Here is a 19,347-nt window from a genome sequence, read left to right as displayed (position 1 = left end):
CTGTTAGTTTCTATTTCATTTATTTTTGCTCTACTCTTTATTATTTCCTTCTACTGGTTTTGGGTTTTCTTAGTTCTTCTTTTTCTAGCTCTTTTGAGTGTAAGGTTTGGCTGTTTGAGATTTTCCTTGCTCTTGGGGTAGGTTTGTGTTGCTATAAACTTCCCCCTTAGAACATATTTTGCTGTATTTCAAAGTTTTTGGACCTTTGTGTTTTCATTTTTACTTGTCTCCATGTATTTTTTGATTTCCTCTTTGATTTCTTGGCTGACTCATTTGTCGTTTAGTAGCATGTAATTTAACCTCCATGTATTTGTGTTCTTTCTAGATTTTTTCTTGTGGCTGATTTCTAGTTTCATAGTGTCATGGTCAGAAAAGTTGCATGGTATTACTTCAGTCTTTTAGAATTTGTTGAGACGTGTTTTGTGGCCTAACGTGATCTGTTCTGGATGATGTTTCATGTGCACTTGAAAAGACTGGCCCTAGCTCACTGCAGGGGCTGTAGTCAGATTCATATGTATGGTTCTTCCCCTCTCCCCAGGGTAGGGGTCACTTTGGAGTGGTGCTGCCAGGGTTGTGGAAATGCATTGGATGGTCACTAGCCAAGGGCTTATTGGAGGGGGCAGGTTTAGAGGAGAACACAGGGTTGGGGTATGCTGGTCTGCTATAGCAAGATGCCTGGAGCTGCTTTAGAAAACTCCTGCTGCAGGGCTAGATGAGACAAGTCTGCAGGATAGTCTGGGGGTGGGACATATGGTGCCAGCAAGATCCATGCAGGTCTGCTGAAGGGGGGTAGTTGGAGCTGAGGCCTGGCTGGAGGGGGCATGTCTGCAAGAGAATGCAGGGGTGGGGTGGGCTGTTAGCAAGTTAAATGGAGAGGGTTGGCACTGCACTGTGTCTAGGCTGGGGTTGAGGGAGAGAAATGGCACCCACCAGCTTCTGTGTTCCTGGAGAAGTCTCCCAATGATCCCTACCCCTCCAACACGTGGTCTGAGAATAGTATACTCTAGGCATTTTTCAAAATTGCTGCTTCTATGTGTATCTCCATGGGGCTGTTTGTTGCACTGTCCCTTTAAGGGTGGGGACTCGGTTTCCTATCACTCTTCTGGCTCTCCCTGAGACTGCTGATTTTGAATGTTCCAGGTGTTAAGCCCCACTAATTATAAGAACTCACAAAACTATGCTCCTCTGGTTCTCAAAGTCAAATGTTATGGGGATTTATCTTTTCCATGGGAGTTTCTCATGCCTAGGGTGCCTGGTGTGAGGGTCTGTTTCTTTCCTCTCTCTTTGCCTGTGGACTCCCTCCCTCCCCTGGACAGTCCCAGTCTCATGGGTCCATTTGGTTATCAACTAAGTCTCCACCCCTCCCACCTTCTTTGATATGGTCTCTTCTCTACATTTAGCTGTGGAGTCATTTTCTGGGCTATTTACACAGTTCTGTCAGTTTTCTGGGTTATTTACACTGATGTGGGTATTATCTAGTTGTATCCATAGGACAAATTGTGCTTAGGATCCTCCTACTCCACCATCTTCCCCCGAAGTCCAGAGCCCCCACTCTTAATCCCAAGTCTACCACCTTCTCAGTGACCTTGGAAAAGTCTCTTAAACTTTTTGGAGTTTAATTTTCCTTATCTATAGAATTGGTGATATTGAAATGTCAACTTCTATAATCCTTTTTAGGTGATAGCTAGGCTTCTGCAATTACCTGTACTTTTTTATGGACATATTTTGTGATTTAGAGTTTGAGGTAGAGTGGTAGAAATATGTTCATGGTTTCCTTTCACACATATCAGGGAAAACTGGATTGCTGAGTGAGGAAACATCTTTTCTGTGTGCTTTCTTTACATTCATTCATATATTATATATTATATAACATATTATATATATATATATATAACAACAACGAGGTACTATTAGAATGTTGAAAATCCCAAACACTGACAGCACCAAATGCTAGTGAGGATGAGGAGTAACAGAAACTCTCATTCATTGCTGGTGAGAATGCAAAATTATACAGCTACTTTGGAAGACAGGTTAGCAGTTTCTTACAAAACTAAACTTACTCTTACCATATGATCCAGGAATTGTGCTTCCTGGTATTTACCCAAAGGAGCTGAAAACTTTCACATGAAAACCTACACACGGTTATTTATATCAGCTCTATTCATAATTTCCATAACTTAGGAGCAACAACCATGTCCTTCAGTAGGCGAATGAATAAACTATGGTACAGACAATGAGATATTATGCATTGCTAAAAGGAAATGAGCTATCAAACCATGAAAAAACATGGAGAAATCTTAAATGCATAATACTAACTGAAAGAAGCCAATCTGAAATGCTACATATTGTATGATTCCAACTATGTGATGTTTTGGAAAAAATAAAACTATGGAGACAGTAAAAAGATCAGTGTTTCCACGGATTAAGTGGGAGGAAAGGATGGATAAGCAGAGAACAGGGGATTTTTATTGCAGTCAAACTATTCTGTATGATACTATTAAGGTAGATATGTGTATATATTTGTCAAACCCAGTATGGACTTTGGGTGATAATGATGTGTCAATTCAGGTTCACTTATTTTAACAAATGTCCCACTGTGGTGCAGGATGTTGATAGTGGGGGAAGCTAGGCATGTGGGGGTTAGAGAATATTTGGGAAATCTATACATTTTCTGTTCAGTTTTGCTGAGAATCTAAAAGTGCTCTAAGAAATAATATCTGTTTAAAAAGAAAAGTGGAGTCATATTATTTCTTTTTTGTGATTTGCTTTTTTATGCAGCATATTTTGAAGATTTACCTGTGTTGATGCTTATACTTTTAGTTTATTCATATTCACTGCTACATAATATTCAATTGTGTGATATACAATTATTTATTCTGTTGGTGGACATTTTGGTAGTGTATACAATGTATGTGTTTCCTTATTCACATCTACAAGAGTTTTCCTAGATAACAGGAAATTACCTAAGAATTATCATTAGGGTTATTAGGCTAAGTACCCATTCAGCTTTAAAGATAATGCTGGATTGTTTTCCAAATTGTTATATCAATTTTATACTCACCATCTGCATGTGACAATTACTTTTGCTCCACATCGGAGCTAATACTTCATATTTAGCTAATCTGATAAGTATAATTTGCACTTTCCTGATTACTAATCAAGTTGAATGTGTGTTCATGTTTATAGGCCATTTGTGTTTCCTCTTTTGTGAAATGCTTATCCATTCCTTTCCTCTGTTTTTATTGTTTCTTGATAATACTCCTCTGTAGATAATGCATACTTTAAAAGTTGTCTCCTGTGGCTTATTTTAAAAACTCTTTTTATGTTGTCTTTTAATAAAACAAGTTCTTGATTTTAATATAGTCACATTTAACAATTATTTCTTTTTGGTAGACTTTTTCTTTTCTTTAAGCTGCGTTATTGAATAATGCTCGATATAGAAAAAAACTAGGTTTTTAATGAATACAAATTGATGCATTTGGCGCTAAGTATAAACTTGTGAAACCATCATCACTATCAATGCCATAAATTTATCCATTGCATCCACAAATTTCCTCCCACCCTTTTTTTTTTTCCTTTTGTGGTAAGAGTACTTAGCATAAGATCTACCCTCTTAGCAAATTTTATTTTTATTTTATTATTTTTAAAAGATTTTATTTATTTATTTGACAGAGAGAGACAATGAGAGAGGAAACACAAGCAGGGGGAGTGGGAGAGGGAGAAGCAGGCCCCCCGCAGAGCAGGGAGCCCGATGCGGGGCTCGATCCCAGGACCCTGGGATCATGACCTGAGCCCAAGGCAGACGCTTAACCGACTGAGCCACCCAGGCGCCCCCAGGCTGAAAATTTTTAAATGTTTTTTTTTTTTTAAAGATTTTATTTATTTATTTGACAGAGAGAGACATAGCGAGAGAGGGAACACAAGCAGGGGGAGTGGGAGAGGGAGAAGCAGGCTTCCCTCGGAGCAGGGAGCCTGATGTGGGACTCGATCCCAGGACCCTGGGATCATGACCTGGACAGAGGCTTAACGACTGAGCCACCCAGGCGCCCCTTAGCAAATTTTAAATTATACAATAGAGTATTGTTAATCAAAGGCCTAGTGTTGCATAGTAGGTCCCTAGAACCTACTTATTTTGCATAACTGAAACTGTACCCTTTGGATACCTCTCTATTTCTCCCTCCTCCTAGTCCCTTGAAACCACCATTCTATTCTTTTCTTTTATGTATTTGACTCTTTTAGATTTCACATCTAAGTGAGATCAGGCAGCATGTGTCTTCCTGTGTCTGGCTTATTTCACTTAGCCTGTCTATCAATGTGTTGTAAATGGCAGGATTTCCTTCTTTTTAGAGACTAAATAATAATCCTTTGTGTGTGTGTGTGTGTGTGTGTAGATAGATATGGATAGATAGACATATTTATATACACACACCACATTTTCTTTATCCTTTTGATGATGGACATTTAGGTTATTTTAACATCTTGGCTATTGTGAATAATGCTGCAATGAACAAGGGAGTACAGATAATTCTTTGAGATCCAGATTTCGATTCCTTTGGATATATATTCAGAAATAGAATTTTTGGACCAAAGATAATTCTATTTTTAATTTTTCGAGGAGACTCCATATTATTTTCTACAATGGATATACCAGTTTACAGTCCCCCTATCAGTGTGTAAGAGTTCTTTTTTCTCTGCATCCTCACCAATTGTCCTTTGTTTTTTGATTATAGCCATCCAAATAGGTGTGAGGGGATATTTCATTGTTGTTTCAATTTGCAATTCCCTAATTAGTGATGTTGAGCATTTTTTTTCAGCTACTTATTGGGCATTTTTACGTCTTCTTTGGAGAAATATTTATTTAGGTCCTTTGCCTGTGTTTTAATTGGGTTGGTTTTTTTGTTTTTTATTTTTTTTCTTTTGCTATTGAGTGATAGGAATTCCTTACATAATTTGGATACTAAACCCCTTATCAGATATATGGTGTGTAAATATTTTCTCCAATTATGTAGGTTGCCTTTTCATTTTGTTAATTATTTCTTTTGCTGTGTAGAAGTTTTTAGTTTCATGTAATCCCATTTGTCTATCTTTGCTTTTATTAACCTAAGAAGTTATTGTCCAGCACAATATCTAGAAGATTTTTCCCTATGTTTTCTTCTAAGAAGTTTATTGTTCCAGTTTTTATGTTTAAATCTTTAATCCATTTTGGGTTGATTTTTGTATATGTTGTGAGATAAGGCTCAATTTCATTCTTTTGCATATGAATATCCAATTTTCACAACACCATTTTTTTTTAAGCTTTTTAAAATTTTTTATTAGAGAGAGAGAGAGTACAAGCAGGGGGAGTGGCAGGTAGAGGGAGAAGCAGGCTCCCCGCTCAGCAGGGAGCCCAACATGGGCTTGATACCAGGACCCTGGAATCATGACCTGAGCTGAGGGCAGCCGCTTAACCGACTGAGCCACCCAGGCACCCCCACATCACCATTTATTGAAGAGACTATTTTTCCCCATTGTGCATTCTTGGCACCCTTGTCAAAGATCCATTGACCATATATGCATGGGTTTATTTCTGGGCTTTCTGTTTTGTTCCATTGGTCTATATATCTATTTTTATGCTGATACCATACTGTTTTGATTACTGTGGCTTCATTACTCATTTCATTACTGATTCAAAACAATCAGTAAGTGTGATACTTCCAGCTTTGTTTTTCTTGCGCAAAATTGCTCTGGCTATTCAGGGTCCTTTGTGGTTCCAAGTGAATTTTAGGATGTTTTTTTCTATTTCTTTAAAAAATGCTATTAAGCTTTTGGTAGGGATTGCATTGAATCTATAGATCACTTTGGGATGCATGAATATTTTAACATTATTAATTCTTCCAATCTATGATCATGGTATATCTTTCCATTTATTTGTGTCTTTTGAAATTTCTGTTAACATTTTGTAGATTTTGGTGTACAAGTTATTTACCTCTTTGGTTAAGTTTATTTAAGTTTTTTTTGGAGGGATGCTATTGTAGATGGGATTAAAAAATGCAAAAAATAAAATAAAAATGAGAACCTGAATAAAATAAAATAAGAAAGATGCCAAATAGCCAAAGCAACCTTGAAAAAGCAAAGCAAAGCTGGAGGCATCGTAATTCCAGATTTCAAGTTATATTATAAAGCTGTAGTGATCAAAACAGCATGGTACTGGCACAAAAATAAACATATAGATCAATTGTACAGATTAGAAAACCCAGAAATGAACATAAAACTGGACAGATACATGCAAAAGAATGAAACTAGACTTTTGCTCTTTAAATGGATTTTGTGAAGACAGTGAGAGATGGCAAGGGAGAAAATTCAACTAAAGAGACCCAGTGCATGGAGAATCTGTCTGGGAGTGATAGAAATCAATTATACCAGAGAGATGATGGGTGATGTGGGGAGAGCAAATGACTAGAATTTACTTCCTTCACTGATGTAGGTTCAAGGAGAGATCCTGTTAGTTTTCTTCAGGTTTCACCTGGAGAGGGGAAAAAAGGTAGTGAGAGGGGGATTGGGGTTCCTAGTTGTGAACAACAGAAACCAAATCTGGATAGCTTTGAGAGAAAAGGTAGGTATTACCTTTTGTTGGATAGCTTATAGAAGAATCAGGCTTGGAAAATAGTCTTGAGCCAAGGAAGTCTGGGAATCGGATGATGGGCAAATTCACATCCCAGAAAGGTCTGGTAGAATCCCACTGGACAACACTTGCCAACCCCCATGGACACTCAGATCAGAAGTTACCCTTATGTATAGTTGGATCGCTGCACTTTACATCACTCCCTCAGGATTCCAAGTCTCGTATGGAAGCTCCTACTGGCAGAGTTGAGGCTACGTGCTCTCTCAGTAGCTGCTAAGGACTTTTTGGTTTCCACAGTGGGAGATGAGGCCTTGTCTTCTGCCAAGATGTGCAAAGGAAGATTCCTTCCCCCAGATAGGAAGGATAATCAGACACTACATAATTAAAAGTAATAACATCAGCTTTGACAAATATCTACCACTTGGGGGTCAATAGCTGCCCTCTGTTGTGGGAAAAAAATACCATGTACTTAGGCTGCCAACAATCTTCATGTATTCAGCTTGGCCTGGGGTGCAGAAGGGGCATCTGTATTAGGGCCTCTATAGTGGAGAGAGGCATACTGTCCAAAGCAATGTGGGTGGTCAAAGGGCCTGGACAAGTTAGTCAGAATCACAGCTGCTGGGGGGGGCGGTGACTGGGAGAAGAGTAAGGGTAGTATCAGTAGGGAAAGAGTAGCCAAGGGGCATTGATGGTAACCATGGGCTCATGGTGCACATTCTCCCCTGAGATGAGCTGTAGACATCTCCATGTAGACATTGGGTATTAACAGCAGTGTAGTAGGTAACAGAATGGGACAAAAAGGATGTAGGGATTTCAGAATGATGCTGCCTATGGCTTTTTTTTTTTTTTTTGCCAATATTGAATTGCCCAAACCCCATTGATTATCCTTCCCAAGGCCAGTTGTTAATCATTTACTGATATATCTTTATTCATTTTTCTTAAAGAATAATGGCTGTATGTTATTTGTTAACATGATATATACCATTATAAAAATTCAATATAGAAATGTCCATGACAAAAAATAAGCTAGTCTCCTAATTCTACTTTGTGGCAAAAATCATTAGGATTTTGTGACTAGTTTGTGAATATTGCCTAGACATATCTCTTTTAATCTCTCTCTCTCTGTGTAATATCTAGATAAGACATCTGTATCTATCCATCTATCATCTGTCATCTATATTGTTCAGCTTTAGCAGATGCTGCCAAACAGTTTTAAAAGGAGGTTTTAAAAGAACACTTTATGTTCTCATTAGCAGTAGTTCCAGTTGCTCTATATCTTTGCCAATGGTTGGCAATGTCATCCTGGTTGGCTGTAGTATCATCACATTGCTCTTCCAGTTTGCATTTCTTATGACCCCAAATGTACATCTTTTCATATACTTATTGGCTATTTGAGTGTCTTTTCTTTTTAATCAAGTGTCTTTTCAAGTCTCTTGCCTATTGTTAAAACATTGAGTTGTTATCGGGCTCCCTGCTCAGAGGGGAGCCTGCTTCTCCCTCTCTCTGCTGCTCCCCCTGCTTGTGCTCTCTCCCTTTCTCTCTCTTTCTGACAAATAAGAAATAAAATCTTTAAAAAAAAAATGACATTGAGTTGTTTCTCCTTTTTATTGCTTTTTAGGAGGTTTATGTATTCTGAATATAATTCTTTTTGAATATAATTCTTTTTGACAGTCAAGTTCAAATGTCTTTTTCACATTTTTATTGTCTATTTTTTAAAGATTTTATTTATTTGAGAGAGAGAGCATGAGCAGGGGCGGAGGGAGAGGGAGAAGCGGACTCCCCACTGGGCAGGGAGCCTGATGCGGGGCTCAATCTCAGGACCCTGGGATCATGACCTGAGCCGAAGGCAGATGCTTAACTGACTGAGCCACCCAGGCACCCTCACATAACTTTTTAAAAAGTCATCTTCATAGAATTTAAGAGGAACCTGGGACTTGACTATCTCATTTTACTGTTAAAGAAATAGACCTAGCAACTGTAAATGATTTGCCTATTGGGCTAGAGATAAGAGCTGGGATTATTTAGTCTCATGCTTTTTTGACTCTAATGCTCTGCCTGTCCTAAAAATGAAAAGCAGATAATTTAATCAACATAGAAAGTTTTTACAACACAGTCTTAAGTCCATAGGTATTTGGATCTTTTTTTTTTTTTAATTTATATATTCATTTAGTCCGAATCTTGAAGCTCTCATCAAATTTACTTTCAATCTTCTTAAAGTGAAAGCAGGGAGGTCTTATATTTTCTCAAAAAAGAAAAATATAATAAGAAATAGTTTTGAATCTCATTTATTTGATAGACTGCATGAAGCAAGGATTTCATAAATGGGAAGATTTTCTTCAAGCAGTGGCTTTGTAGTTTGTGGTTGTCTTTGATAGTGCTTCATATATATAACCTTGGGGAGAGAAATGGTCTGCCAACTTGCTCTGTGCTCTGGCCGATCTTTGCAGTAAAATGCTTTCAGTCCCTGCCCCTACCCTCACTGCCTCTCAAAATAAAGTAGACTGATCCTCACCTTCTCAGTCATTATTGGGATTACATAAGTGTGTACAACTGGATCTTTAGTAGCACTCACCAGAAGATAAAAATCTAAAACCCCAGAAAAATAATTGTCAATGAAGATGAACTCACATGAGACCACCAAGCTCAGAGAAGGCCAAATGTGAACCACCTTCTCCTTCCTAAATGTGCAACCAGAGGATCTGAAGGCATTAAAACAGTTTTGAATAACTAATGTCTGAGAAAAGAATCTAACTACTTTTTTAGATCTGCTGGTCTCCGATCAAGGCATAGCCCAGCTTATTGTGACACCTGGAGTGCGATCACAGAGCTATCTTACTAGTGGATGGATGGTCAGTGCCTATGATCCTTGGTTGGTAATTGCGTTGGTTGGTGGTTTTATTGGTATTTGGGTCATCACTTTTGCAAAAACATCTCTTCAAGGGGTTGAATTCCATTTTGGAAGTTTTTACTTGCACGATCCAGGGCACAGATGCACTGCTCTGCAGCCAAAGACGAAAAGGCTGCACTGACTCTGAGTGTCAGCCTTCTGCCCAGCACTGGCGTCGCTGCTTTTTTCTCAGTATCAGCTTGAGGCTGAGTTATTGAACTCCGTGCCAAGAGATGATGTGAGGTCACTTATGTACTGGATTAAAAAGGAGGCAATGACTTTAAGAGATTTAGTATTCCTGGGGGTCTAATCTCACAAAAAATTCCATTTATTCCAGGTCCTCGCCTACACCAGTTGTTTCTTGTGTTGTTGATTTTAGCCATTCTGACAGGTGTGATGTGATATTGCATTGTATATTTGATTTGCATTTCCCTGATGATAAGTGATGATGAGCATCTTTTTATGTGTCTGTTGGCCATCTGTATGTCTTCTGTCCTTTTTTAAATTGGATTATTTGGTTTTTGGGAGTTAAGTTTTATAAGTTCTTTTTTTAATTTTTTAAAAATATTGTATTTATTTATTTGAGAGAGAGAGAGCAGAGAGAGTGCATGGGGCGGGGGCGGGTGGACAAGGGTGAGGGAGAAGCAGACTCCCTACTGTGCAGGGAGCACCATGCAGGGCTTGATCCCAGAACCCCGGGATCAGAACCTGAGCTGAAGGCAGATGCTTAACCAACTGAGCCATCCAGGTGCCCCAAGTTTTATAAGTTCTTTCTATGTTTTGGATACTAACTATTGGATATGTCATCTACAAATATCTTCTCCCATTCCGTAAGTTGCCTTTTAGTTTTGTTGATTGTTTCCTTTGCTGAGAAGAAACATTTTATTTTGATGTAGTCCCAACACTTTATTTTTGCTTTTGTTTCCCTTTCTTCAGTGGACCTCTAGAAAAAGTTGCTATGGCCATTGTCAGAGAAGTTACTGCTTGTGTTGTCTTCTAGGATTTTTATGGTAAGAAAACCAGAAATTTAAAAATTAATTGGAGGGATGCCACATTCTTCCCACGGAATAGTCCTTTTACATTTTAGTGTTCAGCCTAGAGTATCTGCATTTGGATTGCTCCATCAAAATCCAAAGTTATGGGGCGCCTGGGTGGCTCAGTCGTTAAGCGTCTGCCTTCAGCTCAGGTCATGGTCCCGGGGTCCTGGGATCGAGCCCCGCATCGGGCTCCCTCCTCTGCAGGAAGCCTGCTTCTCCCTCTCCCCCTCCCACTGCTGTGTTCCCTCTCTCGCTGTGTCTCTCTCTGTCAAATAAATAAATAAAATCTTTAAAAAAAAACAAAACAAAACAAAACAAAAAACAAAATCCAAAGTTATGTCAAGGACAAAGAAGAGAGACCATAGGTTTCTAGTCAGAATTCATATCAGTCCCTGTCCCACACAAAACAAAGAGTCCACCATTAAGATAAACTTGTAGTACAATATTTATAGCACAGGAAATGTAATAATTAATAATAATAATAATAATAATAATAATAATAATAATAAAAGTAAAGGTTTTGAAATGCCATTTTTTTCTTCCTCTGGCCAACAGGAATTCAGAAGTAGTGTGGTCCCATCTCTGATGGTCCTGCCCTCAGAGAGCCTATAGTCTTGGGGGATGTCTTATATTTGAATCTTGTGATTTTTTAGTGATCAAATTTGTTTTTTAAAAAATGATTTTATTTTTAAGTGATCTCTACACCTGATGTGGTGTTCAAACTTACAACCCAGAGATCAAGAGTCCCAGGCTCTACCAATTGAGTCAGCCAGGCACCCCACTCTTTTTTTTTTTTTTTTTTACTTGATTGCATCTCTATTGTCATCTTGGTTCTGACCTTCACTTGAAGGTAAGCTGTCTCTTGAACTTCCATTACTTTTCCTTAGGCACTGCCATAGAAGATGCAGCCCCTCTTGGAAGATTTCTTCTCAATTCTGAAACCCCAGTTTATAGGGCTTCACAACACTCTTCTGGCCACTGCCTTCCTAGTGCAGTAGTTCCTAGCCAGGAAAGCACAACAGAAAAGCCCGTTTAGCTTTGCAAGATCTAGATGGTCTGGTATTCTTCCCCAGGAATTTCTGAAACATTCTGATATTTTGATTAGGAAGGACAAGACATGTTTTAAAAATTAAAACACTTTTTTGATTCGTTATGAAGCAAAGTTCATAGTCCCTCTTTAATAATGCCTCATAATAAAAGAGCTTATGTTTGCCTTTGTACTAGTATAACTTTCTTTGTTTTCATGGAAGAACCTCATTAAGACATGAAATAAAGGGATAGAAAGGAAACTCAATATTCAGACATCTTAAGATGCAGCCAGATGGGTAGCTTAGCTATCTAAGATAAAGCGAGGGCTCTTAATAAGCAGGTGGAAATCCTGAGATTTTCTGAAAAATTATTGTCTATGTGCCTGTGTAAATCACATTTCTCTGACCCTCAAAGCACAAGAACTGATAAACTATTCTGTGGCAGTTTGTGTCTAAGAAATGAGAGGGGAGTGGCACTTGGGTGGGCTCAGTCGGTTAAGCGTCTGCCTTTGGCTCAGGTCCTGATCCTGGGGTCCTGGGATACAGCCCCACTTTGGGCTTCCTGCTCAGAAGGGAGCCTGCTTCTCCCTCTCCCTCTGCTCCTCTCACCTGCTCCATCCACTTGTGCTCTCTCCCACATGCTCTGTCTCTCAAATAAATAAAATCTTAAAAAAAAGAAAAAAAAAAGAAATGAGAGGGGAGATGCTAGATAGTGTCTTCTGTGTAGATACCATCTGGTGCCTGCTATTATTTTTCAGATGGTAAGACTTGAGGTCAAGAATGGTTGTTCCTTTATCAGAGTCAAAATGACCAAGTGGCAGGACCATGAGCTATGAATTTGAGGTCCTGTTACACCCAGCCATGTCTTCTAGCCCTTTCTTAGGACCCCATGCTAACTTTTTGTTCTCAAGCAGTAGTTGAGTGACTTCTATTCTTTCTCTCCTTAATTTTTGCTCTTCAAAGTCTTCGAACACATGAAACAATCCCCTGCCCCAGATTCTGGTCTTCTGTGAAAGGTACTGTACTTATTTCTGAATACCATTCTTATTCCATGAATAATTATTGCTGACTACTATGTTCCAGGCACTGAGCCAACTATTGTCCATTCTATGGTGAATAAATCATACTTAGTCCTACCGTCATGTAGTTTATAATCAGGGTAGGGGCAGGTATAGATGTTAAATAAATATTTGATTACAAACTGTGGTATGTTCTATGAAGGAAAAGTATAAGGTGTTTTTAGAGAGAGGATAGGGAAATGTAAACTAGTTGGAGAATGAAGGACAGGTTTTTGGGGCAATAACATTTAAGGTGAGATCTGAAATTTGTATAAGTGCCAGCCAGAAGAACAAATTGGGCAAAGTGTTGCAGTCAGAGGGAGCAATGTGTGTGGGAAGCTCAAGAACTTGCTTGGAGTGCTGAGAAATTGTGGGGTGACCATGTCCTTGGGCTTCCCTTGGGGTTGCTAAAAAAAAGTTTGAAGTGAAAAAAAAAAGTGTGGCGTGGAATAAAGGAGATGTATGGAAATCAGAAAAGTGAGTTTTTTGTTTTGTTTATAGATGAACCATTTGTCAGTTCAACTTCTTTGATTAGGTTTGTTCTTTAATTTATATCCTACTTTTCTCTCAGAAAGAAAAAATGTAACTGTTAAGACATAAAAGTCTACTGCATTTTTAATCTTTTTGTGATTACTGTTGCATGAAAGAGAGGTATGACTTCTTTATTGACCTTTGCCATGTGGTCTATGCATTGGACTAGTCTGATTTCTGAATTTTCTTTTAGTTGACTTATTTTACTTCATTTTGTCTTCAACTCAAACTCTACTCAATTGCTATGAATTTTTAAATCTATGTGGAAGTCACTGTCACAGTATGGAAAATGAAGTCAGAAAGCCATAGAAATTTAGGTGAACAAAGAAATTATGATTTCATTTGTGGGTATCTCCAAAGATACTTAGATTTCTCTAAGAAACATTTTTTATTCTCTCTGATTTTAAATAACTAGAACGAGGCAAATCAATGAAATATTTTTCTACTTACTGTTACAATTTTAACTTACATTTCTTGAATTGTGCTTTTTATTTCTTGGACTATTGTGTACATAATGAGGATAACAGAGAAACCCTGTCCTAGGAGCTGTCCTAGGTGCAACCCAGGGGTCCATTTGATTTTCTGAACACAGAATCTCCAGTGATAGACCTACTGGGTGGGGAGGGTTTGGCTGAAAATTGGGGCAGGAGAATGGGCTTGTGACTTAAATCAGGTAAGATTCAGACAGAATGAAAATGGCTGGAGAAAAGCAACAAGCTAACAGGTCTCCTTTCACTCACTAATCTCTAGTGGCTCTTAGAGGGTTCAGAAATTACTCTCCCTCTCTCCAAGACAAATATTTTTCACTTTCTTCTTTCCTCAAGAAAATTAAGGAAATTCCTCAAGGAAATACTATTCCTTCTTTATTCTCACTTAAAGACTTAGCTTTTTATTCCACTGAGAAAACAGTAGCAATCAAGAGAGAACTTGTTTTTCAACAACGACCTATTCTACTTTGCATTTAAAATGGATAAATTTTTTTGCTTCTGTCTAAAACCAACCTTCCACTTATGCATTAGATTCCATTTCCTTTTGCCTATGGAAGGGTGTTATCCTTGTAAATATCTTCTTCTCAATCACCCACTTATTCTTCTCTATAGGACCATTCTTTCATCATACAAACAGGCTGTAATTTTTCCCACTAAAAAAAAAAATCCTCTCTTTACAATAGATGTATCCTCTAACTACCACTTGTGGGTTTATTTTTATTTTTTTTATTTTTTGCAATTTTTCAAAGCAATAAGTAACAATCCTTGCTTTGCAGGATTCCAGTAGGCATATTTCAGTATCACAGTTTAATTAAATAATACCCGTTTTCCAACAAAATAGTTCAAGTTTCAGCTACTATAGTATATTAGCTGACTAATGGCATAAAGTACAAATTTGGCTTCTAGCTCATCAGTTCACAGATCACTCTGTAAATAACAGATGTGCATCATGATTAGTGACCAATAATGTCACTTCTCTGAATCTGTTGATTGGTCACTGTGCATGACAGTTCATATTTACAGCAAAGTGTGTAGTTCTGTTGCCTTCCATTAATAAACTCATGCAGCATTTTATAAAAATGGAAAAACTAAAATGGAAGTTGGCTAATGAAGATAAAATTGCAACAAAGAAAGAAAAAGTGGTAGTTCTATTTTTAACTTTTTGAGGGACCCCTGTACTGTTTTCCAGAGTGGCTGCACCAGTTTGCATTCCCATCAGCAGTGCCTGAGTGTTCCCCTTTCTCCACATCCTGGCCAGTACCTGTTGTTTCTTGTGTTGTTAATTTCAGCCATTCTGACAGGTGTGAGGTGGCATCTCACATATACCCTGATGTTTACAGCAGCATTATCTACAGTAGTCAAATGATAGAAAGAGCCCAAATGTCCATTGACTGATGAATGGATAAAGAAGAGGTGGTATATATATATATATATATAGAGAGAGAGAGAGAGAGAGAGAGAGAGAGAGAGAGAGAGATGATTATACATATATATAATCACCTCTTATATTATCATACAAACATCTTGCCATTTGCAATGATGTGGATGGAGCTAGACTGTATTATGTTAAGTGAAATAAGTCAGAGAAAGACAAATACCATATGATTTCACTTATGTGGAATTAAAGAAACAAAAGAGATGAACATAGGGGAACATAGCAGGCAAACCATAAGAGACTCTTAACTATAGAGAACAAACTGAGGGATGCTGGAGGGGAGGTGGGTGAGGGAATGGGCTAAATGGGTGATGGGGATTGAGGAGGGCAGTTGTGATGAGCACTGGGTATGATATGCAACTGATGAATCACTAAATTCCACTCCTGAAACTAATATTAACTACAATTTAACTAAAAACTTGAAACATTAAAAAAGGTGGTAATGCTGAAAATATAATTCAAATTAGACATTCATGGAATTATAGAAGAAATAGCTGACCATGGACATGTTGACACGAGATATGCAACTAGAGGAAATCAGTAAAAGTGAGCTTATCAACATAAATAAGGAAAATGGTTGTGAATGAAAGTGTCCCAGAGGAAGTGATGCTGGCAAGCACTTCACATTAAAAGAACTCTTAGAGACATTTCATGACTTTGAAAGCACAAAAGATAAAATATTGGAAATCAATCCAAATTTAGAAAGGAAGATGATAATTCACATAGAAAAGGTGCTTGCTCCATAAAGTAGATTATACAATGAGAAGAAGGCAAGGTCTCTTCAATCTACTCTTTTTGTTGTTGTTCAATTTATTCATGATAATTTTTTTTTTACAAAGAAATAAAACACTTTAACTCTCAATGTTTCTGATGTTTTAAAGTACAATGTGCTAAATAAGTATTAATTTACTGTTTATATATTTATAACCAGTGGGAGAGTTTTTAATGTTTTGACAAAGATTTTTAAAGGTCACACAGCAATCTTAATTTTTGCCATGATTATTAAGATCATTTTGCATGGTTTCATGTTGCATGCTCATTTTCATTGTCCTGCACTACCATGCAAAATGAAAACTGCCTATGTTGTCCTTAGACAGGGGCAACTGGAGCCCCTGCAGTTTAGAATCCTGCCTTTGTCTTTCTCCACTCATGCCCTTTGTCATACTCCTCTCCTCCTTGCCCATGTTCTGGGTACTTGAGACTCCAAAACTTACTGTACCCAATGGCTCTGATTTTGCTTTTGTGAGCTTCTTTCCTGGTCAGTCCTCTTGGCATAACAAGTATGTATACACCTCGGCCCAAGGAGTGGTTGAAAGGCAGCTCTATGCAAGAGGGGGCAAAAATTGATTGAATTGCGCGGGGTGCTCACATGCATGTGTGTGGTGTGGGATAGGAATGGGAAGAAGAGGAAAGTGAGCCTAAGGACTGGAGCTTCCCTTTGAACTCCTCTCCTCAGCCTTCCAAATGTTGGTGTCAGGCCAGCTTCACAGTAAAATTCCTCAAAAGCAAACTCTATGTTTTCTGCCTCTACTTTTACTATTCTTTTAAAAACTCATACTTGTTAGGATTTTATCTCTACCACTGAAACTTTGGTATAATATTCAATGACCTCTATTTTGTCAAATGTTCTGTTCTCTGTCCTCAACTGTCATGGTCTCCAAGGAGTAATTGAAATTAGTGATCATTTCCTCCTCTTTGAATTGCTTTCTTCACTTGACTTCAGACTTTCTTGGTGATCTTCTTACCTTATTTGCTTTTTGTTGATCCTTATCTTCCTTTGCTGGTTCCTTTTGATTTTCCATCTGCTCAACATTGGTGTGTTCCAAGCCTCAATCCATGTATTTATTTTCTCTATTTATCCCTACTTCCTTGGTGGTCTTATCTAATCTCATAGCTTTCAGTATTATTTACCTGCTGACAACTCCAAAATGTATAGTTTCCATTTATAGTTGACCTCTCCTGGGAGCAGTTAATTCATCAACCTAATTGTCTATTCTGTATCTCAAGTTGGATATTTGAGATATAAATATTGATAGTGCTCCATTAGCAATCTTGGCTTTCTCTTCAAAAGGTGTTCAAAGTATAACTTAAGAAAATCACTTTACTGCCACCACCTTAGTCCAAGCTAATATTGCTCACTTGGTTATTGCAATAGCCTCTTAACTGTTACCACCCTTGCCCATATTTCAACATGTAGACAAAGAGGTACTTTTAAAATTCTGAATCAGATCATGTCACTCTCCTCAAAGCCTACAGTGGCTTCCTTGTCTAGTGAGACTAAAATCTAAGGCCTTACCATGGCTTTTTTAAGAGGCTTAAATACCTGGCTTTTACTTCTCTGACATCATTTCCTACTCTTTCCTCTTTTGATTCACAGGACTGACTTGTCCTGTGAATATGCCAAGTATCTGCAGCCTCAAGGTCTGTATAGAAGGATACACCAACAAACAACTCCAAAATGTCAATATCAATAGCATTTAAACACAATAAGAATTTATTTCTTATGTAGTTTATAGCCTAATGTGGTTTGGTGATGGTAGGCATCAGGGAGCACTGGCTTTGTTCCACACTGTCATTTGGGACAGAGGCTCCTTCCATCCTGTTGCTCTTCACAACCCCAGGTCTGTAGAGTGTTTTCTATTCAGGTAATGGATAGAAAGAGAAAAAGAGCATGGAAGATTATGAAAGAGGTTTATTGGAGGACATTCTATACATTAGAACTTGATTCATGGCCTCACCTAACTGCAGGGGAGACTGGAGATGTAAATCAAATTTGTGCTAGAGGAAATGTCTATCTCAATCACTACTTTATCCTCAGTGCTTACAATAGTGCTTGGCACAAAGTAGACACCAAATAAGTACATTGGATGAATAAGTGAATGAATGAGTGAACTTGGGAACTGTGGTAAGACTGAACTTTTAGTTAGAGACTGAATTAGCCCTGATGCTAGGAGTCAACTGAATTAGAGGCAAGTAGTGGAATATTTTGCCATCCCTTTAATTCTGTTTTATTATTTTTTTAATGTTATGTTAGTCACCATACATCATTAGCTCTTTTTTTTTTTTAAGATTTTATTTACTTATTTGACAGAGAGAGAGAGAGACAGCTAGAGAGGGAACACAAGCAGGGGGAGTGGGAGAAGTAGAAGCAGGCTCCCAGCTGAGCAGGGAGGCCAATGCGGGGCTCGATCCCAGGACCCCAGGATTATGACCTGAGCCAAAGGCAGACACTAAATGACTGAGCCACCCAGGTATCCCTGTTCTTAATCTTAATATGTTTAAATATGTTTAAATAAGAGGATATTGTTTTTTCCTTTATATTACATGGTAGATGAAATTGATGTTCTTAATTTAAAAGATCTCTGTTTTCACAATAAAAATCTCATATTGCAAAACATTTTTCACTCTCCTACATCCTTGCAGCTAGTAAACTCACTCTTTCATTGAAAAGCTGACAATGAAGAAAGACAGAGACCTTGTATTTTTTTTCTCTACCCTAATCTTTCTACTTATCCCACCTCTCCTTGTATTTGTTTACATCAGATAAAAATCAAAAATAAATGTAATTTTATTCACACAGAACCTTAGAGGGAAGTGTGATAAAAGGCATCATTGGACACATATTTATGAATCACAATGTTGTACACGTACACATCATGCTACACTAATAAACACATACCATCTCACAAATACTGAGTTCAGAACTACTGCAACCCATTCAGAGTAGTTAGCTCTGTCAATAGAGCAAATTTGGTACAGGTAAACATGTAATACCCCCAGGTATTTTTCAAGGCTCCTTAATAAATTCCAAAATGTTTTCACAAGTTTCTCTGCCTGCTTATTCTTAAATAATCCATTTAAGTAATTGGCTTTCTGCAGATGCTATGATGTTTTATGTTGGTAGAACTACTGCTAGTGAGTATCGTATATTCTTTCTTCTGTTTGATTTAAATATTTATATTATCAGCAGCCTTGTAAATCTTTGTTCCTTTTATGCTCTTCCACAGCCTTTCCTCTTTACCCCTACCATCACTGCTGTGGGTTAGGCATTTTTCTTTCCTGTCTTGGATTTCTGCAATAGCCTTGTAACTTACTGGTCTTCATGTCTCCCATCTGTTCCACTTCCAATTCATTTTCCTTTCAGCTACTAGGATTCTTTTTCTTTCTTTTTTTTTTTTTAAAAGATTTTATTTATTTGAGAGAGAGAGTGAGAGAGAGAGCACAAGAGGGGGTAGGGTCAGAGGGAGAAGCAGACCCCCTGCTGAGCAGGGAGCCCAATGCG

Source organism: Mirounga angustirostris, unplaced genomic scaffold (genome assembly GCF_029215605.1).
Source record: "Mirounga angustirostris isolate CCGP_5_RB_7025 unplaced genomic scaffold, mMirAng1.0.hap1 SCAF_2, whole genome shotgun sequence".
Taxonomy (NCBI): Eukaryota; Metazoa; Chordata; class Mammalia; order Carnivora; family Phocidae; genus Mirounga; species Mirounga angustirostris.
This window is presented reverse-complemented; position numbering follows the sequence as displayed.